The 6,780-nt window shown below is 36.7% G+C and overlaps 1 non-coding gene across 1 annotated transcript; it reads left to right on the top strand.

Moving 5' to 3' along the window:
- The first annotated feature begins 490 nt into the window (after window positions 1-490).
- Window positions 491-596, top strand: LOC147919419 (small nucleolar RNA R71). The gene has a single exon (XR_015594185.1). It is a non-coding gene; the product is annotated as a small nucleolar RNA R71 (small nucleolar RNA).
- The last annotated feature ends 6,184 nt before the right edge of the window (window positions 597-6,780 follow it).

The raw sequence follows: 6,780 nt of genomic DNA, 5'->3' as shown, positions 1-6,780 counted from the left end.
GCTTGGGGACATAGTGTTGTTGCTGTTGAGGCTGTTGAGGTGGATAGACTTGGTCTTGAGGGTTGGCCACATTGGTACTCCTATAAGAGAGATTGTTGTTCTTGAAACCTCCTTGGTTGTAGCCTTTGAATCCTCCCTAGTTTTGCATGTAGCACAACTCAGCAAACTCAGTCTCCCCCTCTTGAACTGGAACCTCTTCTTCACCAATGAAGTGAATAGACTTTTGTTGGCTAAGAAGGATCTTGTCAAGCTTCTCATTGACCATCTTCAAGTCCTTCTTGTACTTGTCTCTTGATCAGTTGAGGAACTCCTTATGGTTCTGTCATAGTCCTCATTATAGTTGCCATCTGACTGAGCAAGATTCTCAACTAACTCCCAGCCTTCTTCCACATTCTTGTTGAGGAAGTTTCCATTAGAGGCTTTGTCAAGAAGCATCCTTATCTTGGGAAGCACTCCTCTATACAAGGTACTCAAGAGTGACTCATTGCTAAAGCCATGATGAGGACATTGAGTCTGAAATCCTTGAACCTCTCCCAAGCTTCACAAAAGCTTTCATTGTTTCTTTGAGCAAACCCAGAAATTTCATTTCTCAACCTAGCTGTCTTTGCATTTGAGAAGAATTTTTCCAAGAAAGCCTTCTTGCAAGAATCCCATGTGGTTATTGCTCCAGTAGGAAGAGTCTTCTCCCAAAGGTGAGCCTTGTCTCCAAGTGAGAATGGGAAGAGCCTCAACTTGAATCCATCTTCACTCACTCCATTGATCTTTGTAAGACCACATATTCTATCAAACTCATCAAGATGATCTAGTGGATCCTCCATTGGCAACCCATGAAACTTGTTGGCTTGAATCATGGAGATCAATCCACTCTTGATCTCAAAGTTGTTGTTTGGCACTGTTGGAGGCACAATACCAGCCCTTTGGTTGTGGGTGTTGGGTGCATCTCCAGCACCAATGTTCCTTGGTCTTGGAACTTGATCTTGTTGCTCCATGATCATTGTATCCACTTGCTGAACTTGAACTACTCTCCTTCTCTGATTTCCCAAACCCTTTTGCTTCCTATGGATGTTGTCAATAGGCCTTTGAAGATTGTCTTTCCCCTTAGACCTTGTGTGCATCAACAAACGCGAGTACAGACTCGAACAGGTTCACAATCGAGCTCAGGCTCGTGTGGGTGGTTGAGTCGACTGGGAAGTGGTGTCCAAATGTACACGGCTTCTGACTCGATCAAGTGCTCGATCACTGCTCGGTCGAGTGGTGGTCGAGTGACTGGTCGAGTGGTACCTGAAATTCAACTTCAACCCAGCAACAGAAGATTCGAGTACAGCAACTTCACAAGAGTATAAACGAACTTAATCTTAGACTAATATGGATCCTAAATGTCACAAAAACACACTCAAATGGGCAACGGCGCCAAATTGAAACATGGTTTGTATGTGGGTGATGAATGAATGATGATGAATGTATGCAATGATGAGATATGAATGGATGGATGGTAAGGTGTTTCAGTTCCCCTTATGCTGTTGCAGTATAAGAGGTATCAATCCTAAATGAGTGTTTGTGAACAATTAAGATATGTATATGAATCTAAGTTAAGCCAAATGTAAAGATTGTTTGTCACTAACAATCCTAAGATGAAAATGTAAGATGCAGAAAGTAAAACTACAAGAACTAAGAGCTAAATGCAAATAGAACAGAATGATTGCAGCTAATATGAAATAAGAACAGAAATAGAAACTACTATGATGAACTAATGCAAGACAATGATGAACAGGACAATGAGTAAATGAAACAGAAATACAAATAGAATGATACTAGAGATAAGACAGGACAACTACAAATCATAAACTAAGAGTTCTGGGGATGAACTCGAGCAAGCACTCGACCGAGTGTAGGTCGCGTACAGGGTCGAGCTAGCAAACCCTAAACCCTAAACCCTAAACCCTAAACCCTAAACCCGGGAAACAGAGCAACACAATAAAAACAGAGCAATGCAAATACGAATCAATCAACAAGCAAGCAACAGGATTAAGACTTAAAAATCAATAAACAAAGAAGGCCTTGAGGAGGGATTCATGGGCTGAACTAATCATTGTGGTTATCTAACTTGGTCAACAAATCTCAAGCAAACTTTGAGCTAATCTCTAGACATATAAATCTAAGAAAAGTTTCTTCCACTCTCATGGCAAGAAACAATCAAACCTATGCAATTCTAGACTTGTTCTCACACAGTAAAGAATCTACACAAGCAGGCATTAAGCAATATATCTCAAACCAAACAAGACCTCTAATCTCTTAGCAAGCCTAATGGTAAGCTCTAGATCTAGCCTTATCTATGCTTCTTAAACATTGGTGTGATGCTAAGAGGCTTGAAATCAAACCCTACCCTCTCAGATATAGGATCAGCATTAAGAACATCTAGCCTAGAAGAGATCTACAACAATCAAGCTTGACCAAATCACACAAACCACAAGATCAATCCTGCCTAACCCATCCTCAAGATCCTAAAGAACTACTCACAAGAACAAATGATGAACAAAGTCAAAAATCCAGAAAATGTTGAAACTTGCATTATTAGAAAGATAAAACAGAGATCTACAATATTGAAGAAGAAATAAAACTCGAAATCTTTATATCTTGAAAGTTATGAAACCAACAAAATACAAGAATCTAGTCTTTTCTCTCTAAAACAAGTACAAAATCTAAGGAAAATAAAAAGTGCAAAAAGAATAATTCCCAAAAGGGTAAAAACTAGGTTTAGAGAATATCTAAAAGCTGGACTCTTTTGGTGGCTGCAGGTATAAGGCTTTATATAGGAGGGGGAGTGGAAGCCCTAAAAATACTAAAAGACAAAATAGTCAACGGCTCGGTCAACTTGACCTGTGCTCGGTCGAGTGGCAGGTCGAGCTGGCTTCTCTCGTGCATTCTCCACTTGGTCGAGTCCTCCTCAGCACACGGTCGAGTGTCTGGTCGAGTGTGCGGTCGAGTTGGTCGAGTATGCGGTCGAGTTGGACCCCGGACCTTGTTGTTTCAGCCTTAACTCTCTTGCTTTCCCTTCATGGTTGCTTCACTTCTCCTCAGCATTGCTTCCATGCTCCTAAAGCTCCAAAATCACCTGTTTATGCATGAAAAGATGCAAATGCAATGCAACTAACTCTAATGCATGATTGGTCCTAAACCTACACAATAATTGTGAAAATTGATAGCAAAAGATACAAAAGATGTGAATAATCTAAGGGAAAACAAGGTAAAATATATGAACATCAGGTCTTCAGTTCGAATGTCCAATCCGTCACGCCTGGACGTCCAGTTAAATTCATGATTCTTTTGATCAGATTTAATTTTTTAGCACAAGTGATTTTTATATTTCTTTAAAATTGTGTATCTGAAATAAAAGTTTTGCCTTAATAGTAACTTAAAGTTTTCTATAAGATAATATTTCATAACTCTCATCAATCATATATAATTTTCTCCGAAATATATAAAATAGAACCACGCGTAGCTTGGATTCAAAACCTAGTATTTATAATAACATTTGTCAATTCCAGTATCATAATACAAAAAATGATGATATAAAATGTTTACATATTTCATCAGCTCTCTTATTTTTATGATGCACAATTTTTAAATATTTTTGGAGTGCTTCATTATCATTATTTTTAATTCTTTCAAATTTTCATTTTGGTAATTATTGAATATATATATATATATATATATATTGTGTTCTAAATATATATAGAACTTGATATCTACATTTTGATGGTTAGACAAAGAGTCTTAACAAAATCATAAATTTGGTATATTTAAAAATAATTTTTTGAATATATATTCTATTCGACAAATATCTATACTATTAATTGGGGAGTACACTTAAGGATTCAAAAAAAAAAAAAAACATAACATATATCCATGTTGCCAAACAGACCCATTTCCTTACAAAAAAATAATAATAAATAAACTTCCCTAAAACAATGGTAACAACTATTAAAAAAAAAAAATAATTAAATTTTTAATAATTGGTTATAGACTTTGTATCTATTTTTTTGTTATGGGTATAAAACATAAATAATTAATTTCGAATATATTAAGTTTTCCAAATATTTTTCTAAATTAAATATTAAAAATGTATAGTTTTCTAAATGAAATCAAAGCCAACAAGATTACAAAATGAAATTTAAAATATTATAATAAAAACAAAATTATTTCTAGCCTACATAATAATAATAAAAAAATAAACTTCCCTAAAACAATGGTAACAACTATTAAAGAAATAAATAATTAACTTTTTTATAATTGGTTATAGATTTCATATCTATTTTTTGATATGGGTATAAAACATAAATAAATAATTTCGAATATATTAAGTTTTGCAAAAATAATATTTACAAAAACACAGAATTCTCATAAGAAAAACAATCTACCTTTTTTTTTTTGTGCAATGTTGATGGTGGTTACTTTGTTTGTAAATTGGTTTATTAATTATCTTTTAATAAACCGATCAAATAATTACATCCACTCCGACATATTTGTGATCAAGAATTCCCAAAACTGAAAATAACCACAAAGCAACCAAAAGAAACTTTTTGATCCTTACTATTTATAATTAAAAACAACATAAACTCTCACCTATATATATAATGATATACCTTTAGAACGTATTATAAATAAATATTATATCAAACAATAATATTTTATTTTGAGCTAATTTATCTATTTATTTTCCTCGAAAATATTATTTTATTTTTGAATTATATCGACGCTTACAATCTTATATGTAACATGTTTTTTTAAAAAGCATTAAAGTGTGTTTTACAATATTAAAATTTTAAAAACTAAGAAATGTAATGCAATATAGATGAGCCAGACATAAAATAATAAGAATAAAAAAGTCAACTAATTTTGAAATATTGTTTTATTATATGATATAGAAATATACTGTGAATTATATTTATGTTTGTCCCAAGTGGTATTTTAGTAATTTTTATATTCGTTCCATCCCGTTTCCAATCGGGAATAATTTTTTTTTGTCAAATATCAATATCGAGAATCTTCACTATTGGAAATGCATTCTCTATACAACTAGAATTCAAGTACAAGACGAAACATGAATTACATCCACTCCAAAATATTTGTATCCAACATGTTTTTATTATTTTTATATTTTTTTTTTTATACACTCTTATGTCTTTTTTTTTTTTTTTTAAAGTTATAATATAAATGCTATATCAAGTCATTAATTTTGGGTACGCTGTGTACTAATGGGTCTCTGTGACAACCCGTCCTGCGGACCCCACTAGCCCACCACTAGCTGCCTCAACGGACCGTCCGTGGACCCCACTAGCCCACCGCTAGCCGGCCCAACAGACTCCAAGCTGGCCCTGCAGGGCATCGATCCTAACCCATCACTGTGGATATCCCAATCCACCAGTAAGTTATTGGTGCGCCAGGCGTTCCTCGAACCCTGGTCCCTCACCCTTTAACAACCTTCCCACAGGACAAGCTGTCACCAATTGATCTGCAGGTCAATTGGTGACAGCTTGTCCAGTGGGAAGGTTGTTAAAGGGTGAGGGACCAGGGTTCGACGAACGCCTGGCGCACCAATAACCTACTGGTGGATTGGGATACCCACAGTGATGGGTTAGGATCGATGCCCTGCAGGGCCAGCTTGGAGTCTGTTGGGCCGGCTAGCAGTGGGCTAGCAGGGTCCACAGATGATCCGTTGGGGCAGCTAGCGGTGGGCTAGTGGGGTCCGCAGGACGGGTTGTCACATAAAATCGATTGGTGACAGCTTGTCATGTGGGAAGATTGTTAAAGGGTGAGGACCAGGGTTCGAGGAACGTCTGGCGCACCAATAACCTACTGGTGGATTGGGATATCCACAGTGATGGGTTAGGATCGATGCCCTGCAGGGCCAGCTTGGAATCTGTTCTGCCGGCTAGCAGTGGGCTAGCATGATCCACAGATGATCCGTTGGAGCAGCTAGCGGTGGGCTAGTGGGGTCCGCAGGACGGGTTGTCACATAAAATCAATTGGTGACAGCTTGTCCTGTGGGAAGGTTGTTAAAGGGTGAGGGACCAGGGTTCGAGGAACGCCTGGCGCACCAATAACCTACTGGTGGATTGGGATATCCACAGTGATGGGTTAGGATCGATGCCCTGCAGGGCCAGCTTGGATTCTGTTGGGCTGGCTAGCGGTGGGCTAGTGGGGTCCACGAACGGTCCGTTGGGGCAGCTAGCGGTGGGTTAGTGGGGTCCGCGGGACGGGTTGTCACAGTCTCAAATTTGTAACCCGCACCGACTCAAAGCCAATAATATCCAAACTAAACCGAACCTATATATTGAAAAATACCTAATATGTTCTATTTTTCTAAACCGTTTAACCAAACGTGATCGGGTAATATCCCAACCTGAACAGGTTACCCGAAGGTCCAACCCTACTAAAAATAAGTTTGCAAAAATAATCTGTATATATATTCTATATTGCAAATCTGATTACAAATTTAGTTTTTAAAATTCACCCCGTACGTACGTGCGGGTCCGAACCTAGTACAGTTTAATCAAAAAACTCAATTACACCGAACTAACTTATTTTAGTTTATTTTACAATGCTTTTGAATATTACCAAAAAGCATTATCCATGTAGAACTTTTATTTCACATTTTTCACTGATTGAGTTAATTATGTCAGTTTCAAACCAACTGAACACACAATATATGTGGAAAAAATTATATACTTTTTATTATTATATGAAATATGTGGTGATTTAATTTATTTTTTAAAAATA

The sequence above is a fragment of the Camelina sativa genome, chromosome 20, assembly GCF_030686135.1.
Source record: "Camelina sativa cultivar CO46 ecotype springtype chromosome 20, ASM3068613v1".
In the NCBI taxonomy this organism is placed as follows: Eukaryota; Viridiplantae; Streptophyta; class Magnoliopsida; order Brassicales; family Brassicaceae; genus Camelina; species Camelina sativa.
This window is presented reverse-complemented; position numbering and strand designations above follow the sequence as displayed.